We start from the raw sequence: 19,803 nt of genomic DNA, 5'->3' as shown, positions 1-19,803 counted from the left end.
GGAAAATCTTTTCCACCACTGACGAATTGAGAGACCAATCATGAGGAGCCAGGATAGATTTGCTCAGTTTGTCTGCTATCACGTTGGAGATCCCTGGAATGTGCATTGCTTTTAGAAAGCAGCTGGAAGAAATCATCCATTGCCAAACTCTGAGGGCTTCTTGACAAAGCAGGTAAGATTTGGCTCCCCCTTGTTTGTTGATATACCAGACTACCAACATGTTGCCCTTCTGAATTGCCACTGTTCCCAAGGGGAGAGCATGTTGAAATGCTTGCAGTGCTAAGAGGACCGCCCTCATCTGTACAAAATTGATGTGCAAATTGGCCTTCATCTGGGACCAAGTACCTTGGACTGTCTTTCTTAGATAATGCCCCCCACCTATCTGGGAAGCATACATTGTCACTATGGCTTGGGGCTGTGGAAGGAGAAATGGACAGCCTGAAAGGATCTCGCTGGATTGAATTCACCATAATAGGTCTTGTTTGCAATGGCTGGTGATCAGGATGTGATGGGACATAGGTTGATTCATTAATGACCATTGGGAGGTTAAAAGCCATTCAACAATATGTGTGTGATACCTGGCTAAGGAAACTAAGGTAACAGAGGCCGCCATGGACCCTAGAGCTTGCAGAATGAGTATCGTTGAAACACTTCTGCTCTAGATAATGTGATTTACTTGTGTTCTGATTTTTTGGACTCTTTCTAATGGAAGTGAAGCTTTTCCCATCATGGTGTTCAGTCAGGCTCCAATAAATTCCAATTGTTGAGTGGGTTCTACATGTGACTTTTCGTAATTTACTATAATGCCTAAAATGGTACAAAGATGAAGAGTGTAATTTCTTGCCCTTAAGAGCTGATGCCTGGTGGTAGTAGAGAGGAGCCAGTCATTGAGAAAAGGAAAAACTCAGTACCTGAGCAGTCTGAGATGAGCTGCTACCACTGCCATGCATTTGATAAATGGTGGAACCAAAGGGCAGTGCTCTGAACTGAAAATGACTGGCTCCCAGTAGAAAGCACAGGAATCTTCTGGAGGATTTGTTCATTTTTATGTGATAATACACATCCTGAAGATCTGTTGAGCACATCCAATCATCTTTTTCCAAGAACAGGAGTATTGACTGAACTGAGACCATCTGGAACTTGGTTTGTTGAACTGACTGGTTGAACTGGCTGAGATCCAAGATGGGTCTCCACTCCCCTGTCTTTTGGGGTACTAAAAAGAATCTTGAGTAAAATCCAGATCCTTTCTGGTCTGGGGGGACTTCTTGGATGACACTTTTGTCAAGCAGTTTTTGCATTTCTGAGACTGCTACCTCCCTGTAACTGCGTGAAACATCTTGGAGTCTTTCTTGTATTTTCCGACTGGTTATAAGGGAAAAGACATAACCTCTGGAAATAATCACCTGCACCCATTTGTCCAAATTCATTTGTAGCCAGATGGATTGGTGCAGGGATAAATGCCCACCGACTGCCTCCAGAGGAAGGCAATCAGGCATCCATTCAGGAGTGCTGGTAGGAGTTACCAGAGAAGGAATCACTGGACCTCTGGTTCTGCGGGCCACTTCTGCCTCTGGAACGGTGTCTTCCATTGTTACCTCCCACTCTGCCCCGGGGGAAGTCAGGCAAATAGTGACAAAGAGGAAGAAGGCAGGGACGAGGAAAACAGAGTGCAGACATCAAGACAGTGAGTGTAAACAAGGACCAGCGGTCTGACCCACTCTCTTGTTTCTGGCAGTCTTCTATAGTGTCTCCTTCATCTTAGTCCTCCCTAGGGTATGCCTTTCCTATTTTGCAACCATACTCAGCAAGGCATTGCATTCTGCCAGTGAGTTGCTGTAATGTGCAAGGAGCTCAATAGGCCTATGTGTACAAAGCCATGTGCTCTACAGACAACAGTAAGGTTGCAAGTGTAATATGATGCAGCAAATGGCAAGGCTAAGAGAGGAAAAAGGCATCCTGGTAATAAAGAAACTAACCCCCTTGTTAGGGACTGAACTGTGTAACCTGTGCACATAAAACCACTGCCCTAACCACTTGGCCAGAGGAGCAGCTGAAAAGCAGCCCTTTCAAATGACAGACTAATATCTCCAGACTACTCCCCCCAAAACACTTTGCACTGGATATGTCAAGTAGCTTGTAAATCTCATTCAGGTGGCTTTTAACCTTGAAGTTAATCCCCTAGTTAAAGGGAAGGAGCTGTGCTGTACTACAGTGAAGGGATTTTAAGAGGGGAAATTAAAAGGCTTCTCCTATTCACACTTCACAGTCTCTGGTGCCTACACACTGCATAACTACCTGTCCATTGTGAGGAGTGATTTAGCAAAGTGGCACCACCATTCAAAGAGCATTAAACAATGAAACCTGCTCAGGTTTTGGAATAGATGTCTACCTTGGCTGAAGCAATTCACCATGCTATGTCCTCAGCATATTCAAGATCATAGCTAGCCCAAAGAACTGAGGCAGGCAATAAAAAGATATGAACCACACACAGAATGAGTGGAATCATCTCAAAGATGTTAAGATATGTGTAGTAAAAATCAGGTAAACTGCACCTTTGCATACTGTTTCAAGGATGAGCAACCTTTTCTGCACCTCAGAAGCAATGGCACACAAAATCAAGCAACTTCTCTCCAGATAGCTTGCGTGATCATCTAGTGGTTATTACTCTGCACTGAGGCCGCAGCAACCTCAGCTTGAACCTGAGTCACGGCAGTGTGGAACGTAGTGGGAGATTTACTTTTCTCTATTGATAAGGAGGCTCATCCTCAATGTCCAGAGAATGTTGGGGATAATACTTCAGAATTTCAGGCACTGCTAGGCAGTCAGGCAAACTGCGTCAAAGAGGAAGAGGGCAAGGATGAGGAAGACACATAAAACCCCCTCCCTAGGACTGTCCTCTTGACAGCATTCAATGTTTCCTTTAACAGTGAAATCTTACACTGAAGCCCCTGGCTCATAGGTTCATAGGTAGGTACTAGGCTATTGGCCCTAGGGCCTATATAAACCTAGCCAAAAGGTACCCTGACTTTTGCCACCCAAGAAAATTATTTTCCTGTGCCCCTGTCGAGCAGAGCCACAGGAATGATCCCCGGGGTGAATTTCCTATTTCCCATCCAATCATCAAGATTTTTTCTTGAAGAGTGCAAATGCTTTGTTTGATATAGATAGATAGTTTGTTCCAGAGTATGGGAAGTCTCTGGGACAGGAATCTATCCCTCCAGCATGTTCTGTTTATTGTGGAGACAAGGTTTAGGTCCCTAGAGCGTGTAGCTCGGAAGGATTGGAATTTCTTTAAGTGGAGCATGTCCAGCAGCTCTGGATTTGACATAGCTTTGTATGTTAGGCAGAGATCGCCTCTGAGTAGGCGATATGCGATGGAGTAAAGCTGGAGTTTTTTTAGATGGTCTGCGTAGGGCAGGGTTGCCAGATTTCCAGACCCCCAGGTAGGGACAAAAAAAAAAAAGAAGGTCTTCAGTGACTGAAGACCAAAAAAAAAAAAAAAAAAAAAAAAAAGAGGTCTTTAATGCGGAACACAGTTCCACATTAAAGAACTGAGCTCACTCAGTAACTCTGCACTAAACACGGAGCTTCTCGTGTTTAATGCATTGCAGTTTCGCATTCAACACAAGTAGCTCCGTGTTTAGCGATTTTTGATTGGCCTGTATACCGGCATATGGGCCAATCAAAGATCGTAACACGGAGCTTCTCGTGTTTAATGCGGAACACAAACTCCGTGTTTTTGATTGGCCCGTATGCCAGGTATACGGGACAATCAAAAAACAAACAAAGCGGAGGCTGGCCGGGATTTAAACCGGCAGGGCGGGACTCGGGATCAGGCTGCTGATCTCGGGACAGTCCCGCCCAAATAGGGACGTCTGGCAACCCTGGCGTAGGGCAACTGTTTGAGGCCGGTAATCCTCTTTGTGAGATATTTCTGTGGCCTTTCCAGTTGTTGTAGATGTCTTGTGAGGTACATACCAAAAGAGGCATTGTACTCTATAGTGGGTCTAATGAGTGACGAGTAGAGGGGAACAATGACCTCTTTTTTCCTGGATGAGAAACCTTTTGTGATGAGGTGCGCAATGTAGAAGGATTTCCTGACTACTGTGGCGATGTGATTATCAAAGGAGAGACTACTGTCCACCTGTGTCCCAAGGTCTCATCACACTTTTGGTGTTAAGTAGACTACTGCCTATGTGGTAGTTCATGGGTACAGAGTTTTTACCAAAAGGGATGACAATGCACTTTTTGGGATTGACCTTGAGGCCATGGCTTTGACACCAGGCATCTGTCTCAGTGAGGCCCTTTTGCAGGATGTCCACAACGTTAGGAGTTTTGATTATGGCTCCTTGCAGTCATCTGCGAACTTCGTTAGCCAAAGACCTTCTGTGGTATTTCTGAGGTAGAGCAAATGGCTAATTAACATGATGTTCTCTCCCAGATTACTGTATTCACATACAGCTCTACCAGAGAGTCAACCCTCCACACCCAGCTATTGGGAAGGTTCAGAGACAGCATAGTTTAATAACTGAAAAGTCTTAACATGAGGAGGGAGTGGCCAAGTTAAGGCTTCCCCCTCATGGTAAGCCTTTCTGAATCCTAGCCTAACAGTATCAAAAAGCCAGTCCAGCCACTTTGTATTAGCTACTTATACAATATGTACTCCAAACAGAAAGTGCCAAAAAAACAGATTGCATCTATAGCATTATAAGAGAGACATATACACCAAATCGAAACATATTCTGAATAACTTCGGCCTGTGTTGTACAAAACTATGCTTCATCCCCATCATTATTCAAAAGACTGCAATTACAATCCTCATATCTATGAGATTATGATAGTAATCTATAGTGACACCTAAGAGTTTGGAGCTAGATTCAGGTACTATTGGAGTGTTGTTGAGAGACAGTATAGTAAAAGTAGATTTAAGATGGGTAAGAGTTTTTGGAAGAAAGAGTAGGAGTTTAGTTTTTTGGGGATTTAGAATTAGTTGGTTGTTAGTGAGCCAGGTTTCTACTGATGTAAAGGCAGCTTGAGTAGTAGCAATGAGACCAGAGGGAGAGTCAGAGATAGTAATCACAGTAGAATCATCTGCATATTGAACAAGAGATGGCTGTGGGCAAGAGGTGTAGAGTAGATTGGCGAAGATATTAAATAGCAGTGGACCCAATATGGATCCTTGGGAAACACCCATTTTTACAGGGAGGGAAGGGGAGAGTGCAGAGAGCCATTTCACTGATTGCAATCGATCAGAGAGATAGTTGGAAAACCAAGTGACAGTAGCAGGGGAGAAGTTAAGATTAGTCAATTTAGTAAAAAGAAGAGAGTGTGAGAGTATAAAAGGCTTTAAAAAGGTCTAGAAATAAACAGGAGACAAGTTTGTTGTTATCACGGGCCAAGGAAATAGTTTTGGTAAAGGAGATTAGGGCTGTACTAATACTGTGTTTTGGGTGAAATCCATGCTGAGTGGGAGTTAGTAGGTTTTCCTGTAAGAGATATTGCAGAGTTTGCTTATGTATACATTTTTCAATTAGCTTAGAGAGAGGTGACAGAATGGCTATAGGTCTAAAGTTAGAGATTTCTTGGGAATTTCCACCTTTGTGGATAGGTAATGTATAGAATCCTTCCAGATAGATGGAACATTAGACTCAGAGATGGAGCGGTTAATCAAGGTAAATACAGGAAAGGCAATAGTATTAGCTGCTAGCTGGAGGAAGTAGGAAGGAATGTTATCAGCGGAAGTAGAGTGAGGTTTTAGTTTGGACCGTAGAGATTTGATATAATTGGTAGATACAGGTTGAAAAGAAAAGGGTTTAGAGGGGTTTGAGCCAGAAGGTAGGACAGAGTAATTTGGATCTTTAGTGGGGGGGGGGGGGGTGAGATGTATAAATCATGTTTGTTACAGTGTCAATGAAGAAGGTATTTAAGATAGTGGCATTGTCTTCACGTGTACTATTTGGGTGGGGATTGGGACCGGAAGGATTTCCAGGATGCAAAATTTGGTTGGCTGAGTTCCAAAATTTTTTAGGATTGGATTTTACTGCTGTAGGAGGGTTGAAGTAAAATTCTTTTTTTATCTTTGGCATTGGGTTTTTAGTCAAGTTTCTACGTTCTTTGTACTTTTGCCAGTCAGAGGGATGTTTAGATCTCATCCAGGTTTTCCACAGCCTGTCCGTATTTCTCATTATGGTGCAGGTTGCCTTAGACAGCCATGGGGATACTTTAGATTTTATTTTAACAATATGAAGGGGTGCTAGAGAGTTACATTAGGGGAACCACCATAATATATAAAAAGTCCATGGACTAAAATTTATCTGTATTAAAATTAAGCACTAAAACAATTAAATACAATGACAAAAGCTTTCCTGTAAAATACAGTTCAAAATACTAACCAAAATTCACCTTGTGTGTATCTGCGTATCTCTTAAAGAAATGTCAATCAGTGCATTCAGCTTCTGTTCTTAGTGCAGGTTTAAAGGAATGCACTTCAACAATGACTGTTTATGCACTAATAATATAGCTTGTCATTGCTATTCTGCATAGTAAGCCTCATTGTCCATGTCACTTTTGCAAAATGAACAACTATATCTTGCAAAATTTTAGATTTAAACCAGTAACTACCATCAGAAGCAGGTACATTAGTACATCATTCCTTATCTGTACCACACACATTCTTTTGTATTCTTTCTTTAACATTTCTGTCACTACACCTCACATCACTGTCTTGCCCTAAACTCCCTGCAATTACTTGAATTTTCAAAGCTACTGTTAATATCACAATTCCAAATTATACACTCTATATTATATAGACCATCTTCCTGTACAGCTCTCTCTACCCTTGTATCCACCTACTCCCCATCTCGGTCCCTGCACACTTCAAACCAGCAACTTCTAGCAGTCTATCCACCAAAGAAAAATTTGGGTAAATTACTATACAAATGCTCAGTAGCCCAGTCCTGGAACAAACTTCCCTTAGACTTGTATGCCATTATACACCCATCTCACTTTAAAAAGGAACTCAAACATCATCTGCTCAACTCCAAAACTTGTCTCTGCCATAACCTCACCTAACCCCCACTTTCAGAGTGCATAACTCCTACCCATTTTACCTAGACTGCAAAAACAGCCTACCAAATCTCTCAAAGTATAAAACTAATACACTTTCCAAATCACATGGTATTCTTCATCATTAAAGATTGTTACATATATAATGCTTTATGCTTGTATACTATCCTACTCGTATCCTTTCTCTGCACATCCTGTTACATATTTATCTTACCCCTTTTGCTTTATCTTTAGATATGGCTAACAGAATTCTAGATGCAACTGGACCTTGTTTTACCATTACTACACCACTTTCTTCTACCACACTGTAGACTTAATTGGAAACTTTTTTTTCTGCAAAATGTTAAATGAATGTAACTAACTGAAACTTGTTTTTCTCTGTAAAAGGTAAAGTGAATGTAACTAAATGTATCTTGTTTTCTCTGTTAACATGTATATTAAATAGAACTGGAGCTTTTCTCCTTGGGTCTCCACTGAAAATGGGTTTCTGACACAGCTGGACTAACCCGGTTAACAAATGTCAATAAATGTCAATAAATAAATAAATATTTCTAACATTGTATTCTGCAAGAAAGACTCACATTTCATACATTTAGCCATCAGTTCTTAATTATTACATTCTTCATGATTCCACGATTTAATGGTCCCATGAACAAAGTTCTAGTCCTGTATGACCCAGTTAAATCTTTGTGTTGTTCATCCATAGAGATGTTTGAAGTTCTCCCTTCTCCAAGGCACTGTGAACTCAGTCTTGGTATGTATTGTTTGCAGGGGTTTGAGGAGGGACACTGCCCATTATACTGTGGCTGTAGGGGAATCCCCCTCCCAAAAATGTATTTTAACAGTAAGTCTCATTATTCACTATTTTGGTATTGAAATTGTACTATGTTTTCCCACTTGAGGGACTCTCAGTGTGCAGTCTCATTTAGCAGGTGTGTCTCCCTACACTTCCTTTCTTCTCTGTTTATGTCAGCTGGACCCATGTAGCACACAGCATTTCTTCCAACACATCACCTCCCTTTCTGAGTTGTCACCCAACTTTGCCACTCCAGCAATCCTTGTCATTCAGTAGCTTAAAGGTGGATGGGTGAAAAATGTGTCAGTGCTTTCTCTACCCTTATTGAGATGAACATATATGTGTATTAAATTATGGTGGTTTCTCTGATGTATGGCATACAGTTAGAAGTATACACTAAAATCATGAAAAATGATAGTTTGCAATGTTTGAGAGGAGCTATCCCATGCAGCCACATAACATTTAGCTGGCCTTTTTCTGTCTGCTAGCAGAGATTTTCAGCATACCTCTTAACTGCTATGATTTGGGTATGGCACTATGATTTTCACCCTCAGATTTAGCCTTGCTCCTCAGAGATTTATGATGTTCCTCATAATGTCAGACCTGTTTATGAGCGCACACTTTACTAACTATTTAAACTAAGCCTATACAAAGAATCACTACTTTCTCTTTTTGGAAAGTGTATATAGTTGAGTGTGCTTGCTGTGACTTAAAAGGGGTTGGGGGTTTAAAACTGAAAATGTACATTTTTTTTCTTGTGTTTTTTTATTCAAATGAAAAGCCTGAGAAAATGTGGCATACATCCAAACAAAAGTAAGAGGCTGCAGCTGTATATAAGACCATCCTTCAAACATTAATGTGTGCATGTGTGTTGCAAGTTGGAGGCATACATTAAACAAAAAAAAACTGACATGTAGAATATGTGAAAGTAATAGCATTGTAGCAAAATGACTGCCTATCAAGTACTTCATGAAATTTGAAAAGCATTGTATGTATGGACAAAAACAGAGAGTACTGAATTGTATTAAGAAGTGTAGTATACAAATGGCAATGTTACAGTTGATACGTTTAGATTAAAATGAGCATATTATGTGAAATCGAGAAAGAAAGCATTTCAAAATGATTATTCAGCAGAGAATCAGTGATAAAGGAAAAGGAAGGTAATAATATTGATTGTGATAGGGACTCCAGTAATGTCAGAGGAGAAGAAAGACAACAGCTATAGATCTGTGGTAATTATGGGTTATTGGCAAGGAGGACACTGACATGTATTTATATTGCAGCCAAGATTAGAATTAAGGAACCTAAGAGAATTATGGAAGAGTTAAAATTATTGAGAAGTTAATTTACTTCCAGTAGGGAATATTATTCATGGATGAAGACTGGAACTTGATATGCAATAGTGTAGATGTATCAGAGGAGGTTTACCTTTATATCGTCGATCACACATGATCGACCGCCCACTTAATCAAACCATTTAAGTGAACCGAAACCATGAACATTTTTAAATGTCGAAATTATGTCAGATTTCAACATTTCCGGCTGTGCCACACCTCCACACCAGTGCTACCATGGGTCAAAAAGTGGTAAGGTTTTGCCGTTCGCTTATGCAGAATTCGACGTTGGAGACATTTGCACTTTAGTATTTGCGGAAGCCATTTCGCCCATATTGGGATCGACGCTATAAAGGTAAACCATCAGAGGACCTAGAAAGGAAAATGTAACAAAGCTGGTAAGATTTCTGAAGAAATATATGAGAATATTTGGGGTGGGAGATGTGAAATTACCAGCAGGAACTCAGAATTTATATGTTATTCCCCAAGCTAAAATATACGTGTTAAAGTGGACAGAAATTATATTTCACAGGAGCATGGGCATTTAATTGAAAGCCTTGCAACACATCCAATAGCTATTTCAGATCATGCTCCAGTAAAGACTATGACAAAGATGATGAGTAATCAAGTTAAAATGAGACACTGGTGCTGTCCCACTAACCTATTAAATAGAGGGGAATTTAAGAAATGGGTATAGGAAATGATTCAAGAGTTGTTAAAGAAGTTGCAAATTTCTTCAGAAGAGATAGCTTAGTATTGGAATGCAATGAAAAAGGAATTAAATGATATGGTAGAAATGAGAGAGAAAGAGATATGGGAAAGAAATAATAGGAATTATTCAGAGGAATTACCAAAGGTTAAATTATTTAAGCCGCGGTGGTGCAACGGTAGCGTTGTCGCCTCACAGCAAGAGGTTCTCCAATTCGATTCTCCGCTGGAGCACCTTCTGTGTGGAGTCTGCATGTCCTCCCGGCGGTTGAGTAGTGTTTGACAGACATGTGTGAATGGGCGTGCCTTCGTTGAAGGTTGGGTGTTGAGCTGGCACCTCGGCACTGTAAAAATCTACTGTCAATCATTAGCGGACCGGAGTTCCGCTGTGGTGACCCCTAACCAGGAAAAGCCGAAAGAAAAACAACAACAACCAAAGGTTAAATTATTTCAGATGAAGGGGAATCTTACATAAGAATAGGAGTAATTGCTGAGTGATAAATGAATAATAATGGAATATTTGGATAATAGCCATGAGTTATAAAGGTTGTATCAAAACTTCAAATGCTTGGAATGGAGATCACAGTACAGTGCAGAATGGGAAATTCATTTTCTGCAATGTAGTGCAATCTTATGTAACCTTGCATTTAAATTAAGTAGGGGGTGTGAGAGGGTTAAGTCACTCACATGAGGTACAGCATGGCTCCTGGCCTATATGAACCTTCATGGAGCAGTTGTTCAATGAGATGTGAAGAACTAAATTATGCAAGCTCACTGATTCCTCCCCTCACCAAGGAATCTAATTTAGACATTTTTAGCTTTACTTTTGTCTTTATATGTGTCTCTGGTGAGAAGTTCCTGAAATGGTAAGGTCACCCCCCTTCAAGGATGGCCTAAGAAAGTATGAAAAAAAATCTGCACTTTATATATAGATATATATATATATAGATATATATATATATATATATATATATATATATATATATATATATTTTTTTTTTTTTTGTGGGCTGAAGATGTATGTACACCGACAACCCTCTCCTCTTACCTCCCAACACTCAGGCTTGTGAGAGATGCACTTATATATCTAAATTGGAAGCCATGCACTCTCCAGCCAAGACCGGAATAGCTGGACAAGAGGAGAAAACTCAAAACTCGCACCACACCACATGGAACACATAGCCCTCCAGAACACACACCAGCAATGCCTTCTCATAAAAACACAAACCACACCCCCCCCCCCTTCGTGGAGGCTCTCAGTAAAAATCTATCCAAACAGCAGAGACCTCCAAGGCAGAAATGCACTCAACCACCACAACACAACACTAATCATGAGACACATAAATCTCCTAAATAGTGTGCCACTCAACCAAAGCCCCTAAAGCAAAACAGCATGCCCAGCACACTAGTCTTATGTGACTCAATAGTGAGGCACACTGATGTCCCACTCACTAGGTTGAATAAGGAGAAAGTAACAGTCAGCTGCCTGTCAGGTGCCAGGATCCGCCACATAACGCCCACACTCAGGTCCCTAACAACAGGTACAAATAGGACTCTGTCATTGTACATGTGGGTGTGAATGACCTAAGACATACCTCCCTGGACTACATGAAAAGAGACATGGGGGAGCTCTCAGATTACGTAACCCAGGTGGGTACGACCCTAGCCCTGAGCAACATCCTACCATCACCCAGAATGATACCACAGTACAAGCAGAAAATAATTGATTTCAACAATTGGCTAAGTTTCTGGTGTCATTCTAAGGGGATCCAGTATCTGTCTGCCTGGGATGACATGATTGACAGACCTCGATGCTTTGCCAGAGATAGCCTGCATCTGTCACCACCGGGCCTCTGGATACTGGCCAAGGATCTTTCCTCCCCTATAGTGCCTTTTTTTAGGCGGTGTTCCAATGACCAAATTACCACCATAACAGCTACAAACAAATGCAATCTGAGGATCTTGCTGCTCAACGCTAGAAGTCTAAATCTCAAAATGCACTCACTCTAAGCACTCCTTAAAATGGAGAACATCAACATTTTTGCTGTAACAGAGACCTGGTTCAAGGCAGCAGAAAGCACCCCTGCACTACCAGGCTATAACTCATTCCACACCTTTTGGCCCCAGAACTTGGACTGAAGCTCCAAAGGCCGTGGTGTTTCCATATTCATAAAGGATGTGCACACCTGCAGACTGGTAGCCCAACATAACACATCAGAGATGTTTCAGGTGCAGCTAACATTGGGTAAGACAGCAATTCAGGTCGTAGCCTGTTATAGGTCCCCTACCATGTCCCAAGACACTCACTCCACATTCCTAAGCACCCTGGAGAATACTAGGGTCCAACCTAACACTCTCATACTGGGCGACTTCAACTACCACTTCATTAACTGGGAAAACTACTCATGTACCAATACACTTGCCCAGCGTTTCCTGGAATTCATTAATTCCAATGCCCTGGACCAGCTCATTCTTATCCACACTAGAGGTAGCAACATCCTTAACCTGGTCATTACTAATTTTTATTTATTTATTTATTTATTTTACATTTGTTGACCGGGCTAGTCTAACTGGATATATGTCCATTTTCAGTAGAGGCCGGAGGAGAAAAGCTCAGAGACAATAACAAGGACAGAAAAAAAAAACATTTATACAAATAATCCACAAGAAATAGAGATTACAAAAAAATAATTGTATAGTCCCCAAGAAAAAAATGTTAAATACAAGAATAATTACATGCGTAAACAATTGAATGCCAGTAAAATAATTTTTTTTTTTTTAGAGAGCCAAAAAAGAAATAGTTCTTGTTCAGTTTCAGTAAGCATAAAAAATACAAAATAAAAATAAAAATTTATATAAGAAAAAGCAAAAAGATATTTAATATCCATAGAGCTTCATATAGCATAGTGGGGAGATACAAAAAAGAGAGCAAGACGTTTAAACATGCCATATATGGAAGGTAGAGGAGTTACAGCAAAAAGAAATCCAGTTTGAGAGTTAGAGTAGAAAGAGGAGAATAAGTATCAGTCAGGCTGAGAGCAGGGGCAAAGCCATGTGTTTTTAATGAAGTTTTTCAACTGATTATTGAAAAGGTTGGTGGAAGTAAGGGATGTGATCTCAGTTGGAAGTTTGTTCCAGGAATTGCCAACTGCATTTGAGAATAGGCAGTCTCCAGCTTTGTTAAAGGATTTAGTAGTGGCAACTTGTAGTTTTTTAGCTGATCTTAGGGTAGGAAGGTTTTTATAAGAATTTACTAGGTTACATAGTATGGGAGTGTTTGAAGGATGATGTAAAATCTTGTGAATAAAAATGAGTTTCTGGTAAACTAGGTGGTTTTGTACTTCCAGCCATCCGAGATGCTTAAGGTTAAGGCAGTGGTGAGTACGGAAGGGGGCACCGGTGGCAAATTTAGCTATGTTGTTGTAGGTGGTTGCTAGTTTATTTAGATTAGTTTTCGATAGGTTGGTATATACAGGTGAGGCATAGAGTAGGGTGGAAATAAGGTGGGTTTGTGCAATAGAGATCTTTGCTGACTCTGTAAGAAATGGTCTGATTCTGTAGAGGAATCCAAGTTTTCTATTTACTGATTTAATACTAGCATTAATGTGTGAGTCAAAGGTGAGATGGTTGTCTATTAATACCCCAAGGAGTTTGGTGGTGGTTTCAGGGGCTATCAATGTGCCATTGTTTGATTTTACTGTGAAATTGATAGAGGGGGATTTCTGTGTGGGAGTAAATAGCAGTAGTTTAGTTTTTTTAGGGTTCAGGAGGAGACAACATTGATGGAACCAGTTTTCCACTAAAGTAAAGACAGTTTGTGTGTTAGCCTGTAATTCAGCAGGGGAGGATGCGGCACATACCAGAGTTGAATCGTCAGCATATTGTATGCATGTAGTTTGTGGAAGGGAAGTTTTTAGATCATTAATGAAAATTGTGAAAGGAGAGGTCCAAGAATGGATCCTTGAGGGACTCCAAGGGTGATAGGAAGCTGAGAAGATAGATTGTTTTCCCACAGGACTGCTTGTTTCCTGTTTTCAAGGTAGGATTAGAACCATTTTAGTAGTTGATGATCAAGGGAAAGTGATTCAAGTATACTTAATAGTATTTGGTGGTTAACCATATCAAAGGCCTTTGAGAGATCTATGAAAAGAGCAGAAGATAGAAGGTTAGTATTCCTGTTTTTATTAATGCAGTCTGTAAAGGATAGAAGAGCTGTTGTGGTACTATGGTGAGGCCTGAAACCATGCTGGCAGTCAACTAGAAGGTTGTTTTGTAGGAGATACTGAAGTAATTGTCGATGGATGCATCGCTCCATAATTTTTGCAAGGGGGAAGAGAAGGGCTATTGGGCGGAAGTTAGATAATTCATTTGGGGTACCTCCCTTATGCAGAGGGATGATATGGGAGATTTTCCAGATGGATGGGACATAAGATTCAGAGTTGGTTCTGTTTATTAGGATAGAAATAGGGTAGGCAAGTACACCAGCTGCGATTTGCAGGAATTCAGCTGGGAGCAGGTCAGCTGATGGTGTTCATGGTTTTAGTTTAAGAAGCAAGGAGTGTATTAAAGATGTTGGGACAGGTTGAAGGTTAAAAGGCTGGGGTAATTTGGTTAGTGAAGGAAATTTAGTGGTGGAAGTAGGTGGTAAGGTGGTTGCTAGTGATTGGACTGTTTCAGAGAAAAATTTGTTAAAGTTGTTGGCAATATGGCTGGGAGAGGTTTGGGTTAGGTTTGAGGGGGTAAGTGTTTTGGACTGTCCTGGGTGGAGTAATTTGTTGATACCTGACCAAAGCGTTTGCGGATTATTTTGTTGGCTTTGTTGGAATTTGAGGTAGAAGTTTTTTTTTGTCAAGGATAATGGATTTTTTTTGTGGAATTACAAAGTTGTCTAAAGTTTAGGTGATCTATTGGGTTTCTAGTTTTTCTCCATTTGGACCAGAGTTTGTTCCTTAATTGGATGTTTAGCCTTGTGTCCTTAGACAGCCAGGGGGCTGGTTTATTTTTTGTTCTGACAGTACAAGTGGGAGCATGGTGCTCAAGGATCTGCAAGAATGTTTTGTTAAAGTGTGAAATGGCTTTGTCAAGAGGTAGGTATTTTAGGGGTGACCAATTGCAAGCTTTGAGCTCAGCTTGAAAATTACTTGGGTTGAAATATTTTTTGTTTCTGGTAGTTCTAAAAGCTATTAGATTATGAAAGTGGGTCTTTTGCCTAGTGATGTAAGTAAAAGAATGGTCACTAATATTGTCAGGGAGTATACCTGTTTGATAAGGATGGGGGTCCTTATTTACTAGAATCCAATCTAAGGTAGTTTGTTTTTTGTTAGGTTTGTGTATCCTGGTTGGGAAGGTAATGGTTTGGTGGAAGCCAAAGAGGTTTATATGCGTAGTGGGAATGGGAGATGTACAGCTATTCCAATCAATGTTAAAGTCACCAAGGAGTATGGTTTCTTGTGGTAGGGACATTGAAAGCCAGTTTAGGGTGTTTTTGAGAGTACTAATATTGTTCCCAGGGGGGGATGTAAGAGCAGATAATGTATATTGATTTTTTAGCATTAATTTGGAGCTTCGAGGTTAAAATTTCAGAGTTATTAGGAGGAGGAGGTTGCATATCTAATGATGTGATCAGTTCAGATTTGAACAGTATTGCTACTCCACCTCCCTTTTTATTTAAATGGTCTAATCTGAGAATGTTATAGCCTGGAGGGACAATGTCATTGTCTTTCGTTGTAGGTTTAAGCCATGTTTCAGTAAGGCATAAGATGTCAAAGGAATAGATGTCTAATAGGGCATGTAGTTGGGTTATTTTGTTGTTAACACTTCTTATATTGAGTTGACCTATAAGTAGAGAGTTAGTGCTTTTTAGGACATTTAGGTGAGTGGTAGTAGGGGCTAATAGAGTATTTGGGGTGGAGAAATTAGGACCAGGGTTTGGGTGAATGTGATAGTTTAAACAATTTATAAAGAGAGAGGTGTCCTTTTTTCATTTGTAGGTATTTAATATGGGTTAGTCTATGAAACTATGGTAGAATGAAGGAGGAATAGGATGTTATGTTACAGTGTGTAAGAGAGGTGCTAGGAGAGAAAGGGTGAGTTTGTTTTGGGAGATGAAAACATGTAGCAAAGGCTGAGAATTCATAGGAAGTAAGGCAATGAGTTGTAAGTAATAAGGTGAGCCCGATGGATAAGAAAAGAATGTTGGGGTAAAAAGGCCAAGGATGGTTATACATAGTTAGAGGTGTAGGGTGTGGAGGTTTGGCTAAAAAAAGAAAAAGAAAATTTGAAGTGTAGTTGTGATAAGTGGAGTGCTTAGGGAATAGATAAGAGTGGGTGTGGAAGGTTGCGGCTTACTAAAAGGTGAACAGGTGTGTTAATTGATATGGAGTTTGTGAAGAGAGGTAATTGGTAGATTAGGGCTGAGGGTGCGGTTAGGGAAGTATAAGGTCAAGTGTACTGGGGTGGGTAGGATTTGGGGGTAGGGTAGGGGAGCGGAGTGAGCCCGCAGGGCGAACGGAGTGGGTAGAGACAAGCGACTAACATGGGCGACTGTTGCTCTACACCAATAGTCAGCTCCTCCCTGCTTAGATCGGCCCACAAACTAATCACCTTGGAAATCCACATCCCTCCCACCCCCCACCCCCGCAAAGGTAACCACCATGAAAAACTTCTCCAAAGCTAACTTTGGGCTCCTAAGAACAGAGGTGGCTAACTTCATGGCACCCATGCAAATGGAGAGTAGTTATATGACCACTGAATCATGCACCAATGCACTGTACAAACACGTACACAAATGCATGGATCTCGCCATACCCAATAGAACCAAGATCCTCTCCTACAAAAAAAGGAAGCCAATCTGGTGGTCCCCTGCCATAAACAAACTCTACAACAGAAGGAGGAAACTGATGCTGAATAAGGTGAAGTCCCAAGACTGGAAAAACTCCCTTATCAGCCTCAACAAAAAGTTGAGATCCCTCATTAAATCTTCTAAAGCTAGCTATGAAAACAGAATTGCAGCAGATAGTAAAGACAACCACAAGGCCTTCCATAGTTATGCAAAGAACCTCCATGACGATACCCAGATTTGCTCTGAGCTACTGTACAATGGTACCTCCTATGCCATGCCAACAGATATTGCCAATATACTGGCCGACAGATTCAGTGCCAACTCCCCCCCAAGGACTAATCACAATACCAGTAGATTGCCAGGCACCCAATATTACTGCTGCACAGGTTAAAACAGCACTATGCAAGGCCAATAATACAGCTTCTATGAGACTTGACAATATCCCTGGCTGTGTTTTACATGAACTGCAGAGTGAACTGGCACCTCTCCTGTATGCCCTGTTCAATCACAGCTTCATCTCAGACTTTGTCCCTACCGAATGGTGCATTGCTATAATCATCCCTCTCCACAAAGTAGGAGTGACTGCAGACCCTGGGAACTATTACCCCATTAGCCTGACAAGTCTCATATGCAAAGCTATGGAACGCATCATCATGGACCTAATAAACAAGAGTATAGGGAATCTCCAAACTCTGGATCCCACACAGTTTGGTTTTGTGAAGGGTAGATCATGCCTGCTCAACTTGGCAGACTTCTTTGAGTCAGTCACCAGAGCTCTGGATGAAGGCAGGATGGTCCATACAGCCTACCTCGATCTGGCCAAGGCCTTTGATACCATTCCCCACTCAGGAATCATAGAAAAACTCACTAAGCTAGGTATCAACCCCTATATCACTAGGTGGGTTGCAAACTGGCCCACAGATAAAACTCACATTGTGAAAGTAGCTGACTCCAAGTCAGACTGCCGACCAGTCATGAATGGAGTTCCACAGGGATCAGTCCTAGGTCTTCTCCTGTTTGGTATCTACTTCTCAGAAGTCCAAGCCAACATGAAGAGACTCTAGCTGACAAAGTTCGCAGATGATTGCAAGTTGGGGGCCATTATTAACTCCCCAAATGATGTTGACATCCTACAGAAAGGCTTCATTGAGACCAACGACTGGTGTCAGAACCAAGGCCTTAAGCTCAATGCCAAAAAATGTGTCATCATCCCCTTTGGGAAAAACCCAGTTCCCATGAACTACCACATCGATGGTTGCCCACTGAACACAGAAGGCATTATAAGAGATCTGGGAACACAGGTTGACAGCAGCCTTTCTTTTGGCCACCATACTGCCACTGTGGTCAGAACATCTCATTACTAAGAGTTTTGCATTCAGGAAGAAAGAGGTCATTGTCTCCCTCTACTCTTCCCTCATTAGACCAGTCATCGAGTACAATGGCCCATTTGGCATGTAACTCACTAGACACCTGCAACAACTGGAGAGGCCACAAAAGTACCTCACAAAGAGGGTCCTAGGCCTTACACTTGTCCTATATGGACAGACTCAAAAAACTCCAACTATTCTCTGTCTCATATCGCCTACTTAGAGGTGATCTCTGCTTGACTTACAAAGCCATGTCTGACCCAGCTCTGTTAGAAATGCTACCTCTAAAGAAATCCCAATCCCTCTGCACCACATGCTCCAGAGGCCTCAATCTCATTACCACAATCAACAGAACGTGCTGGAGGGACAGGTTCATAACCCAGAGACTGCCCATGCTATGGAATAGACTTCCTATACATGTCAAACAGAGCACGTCACTAGTCCTCTTCAAGAGAAATCTTGATGGGTGGATGGGAAATAGAAAATTCACCCCAGGGATCACTCCAGTGGCTCTACTCGACAGAGGCACTAGAAACTAAGGTTGGGTGACACGATGCCAGGGTAATTCTATGGGCTGGGCTTGCAAAGGCTCCAGGGCCATTAGCCTAGTGCACACCTATGAACTTATACATAAAAGTAGTAATGTCCAAGTATTTGATTATACTGGAAAATAATCATGTCTTGAGCAACATTTGGATTATTGTTATGAAACTGGGGGTTTTAAATTGCTTTTGTAGGGACAAGACCCCCACACCTCCCTGAACTTATATATACCAACTCCATGGTCACACCAATTTAAAGAAGGGGGAATCCCTCCAAAGGGAAACACTTCAGCCGCAACTCGCCAACAGTGGTTTCATATGGAAGAGCTCTGATTGTTGGTGAGTTGAAACTTGGGCTGTCAAAGCTCAAGAGTTCCAGCTTTGTCCATCAGTAGGTTACCCTTTTTGAAATCCATGGAGACACAAGAACATTGTTTCGGTTTGAGTAAGGGTCACCATGACAAAGTCTGAGAATCTGTACTGTAGTGAATTCCATCTAGGCAAAACAAATTCAACCATTATACTGATAAATAAGAAATTTACTGTTTTCAGAATGCCATAGTGGTCGGTATCCAGTCTCACAGGATCCTTTGCTGCTTTGCTGCTTTGGTGACACTAAATAAGCCAAGCTATTTTCTTCCCCTGGTCACTAAGATGACTATTAGTAACCCATACAAAAATGTGCATGATGATATAGTACCAGATTCGTGCAAGCAAAACATGGATGTCCTCCTCAGTTTTTCACTAGACAACACTACTTTCCTAACAGAAATTTCGAAACAAAATAGTTCAGAATGTAAAGAGTGATTTTGAAAATATAAAATGCTGTTCTCCTTAAGTGAAGTGACAGTACACTTCTAGGGAAGGACAATAAGAATATTCCATCAGGTGTGAGTATTTTTTTCTTGACTTCATTTTTTTCTGTGCCCAAACTTTTAAAGCTTAAAAAGCAGCATTACAAAGCACCCAGTTATGATTCGCTATATGCATACTCCAAGTTCATGGTCCTGTTGTGCTTCTGATAAGATCTTGTAAAGCAGAAGCAAGGCGGAAGCTACAGGTAAGCTTGGTATAGAAAACATGAATCATCTAACATTCATACCATAAAACTTCAGAAATGTTGTAGATAAATGTTTAGGCAATGCACTTT

This window comes from Protopterus annectens, chromosome 11.part0, assembly GCF_019279795.1.
Source record: "Protopterus annectens isolate FY-2018-M chromosome 11.part0, PAN1.0, whole genome shotgun sequence".
NCBI lineage: Eukaryota > Metazoa > Chordata > Ceratodontiformes > Protopteridae > Protopterus > Protopterus annectens.
This window is presented reverse-complemented; position numbering follows the sequence as displayed.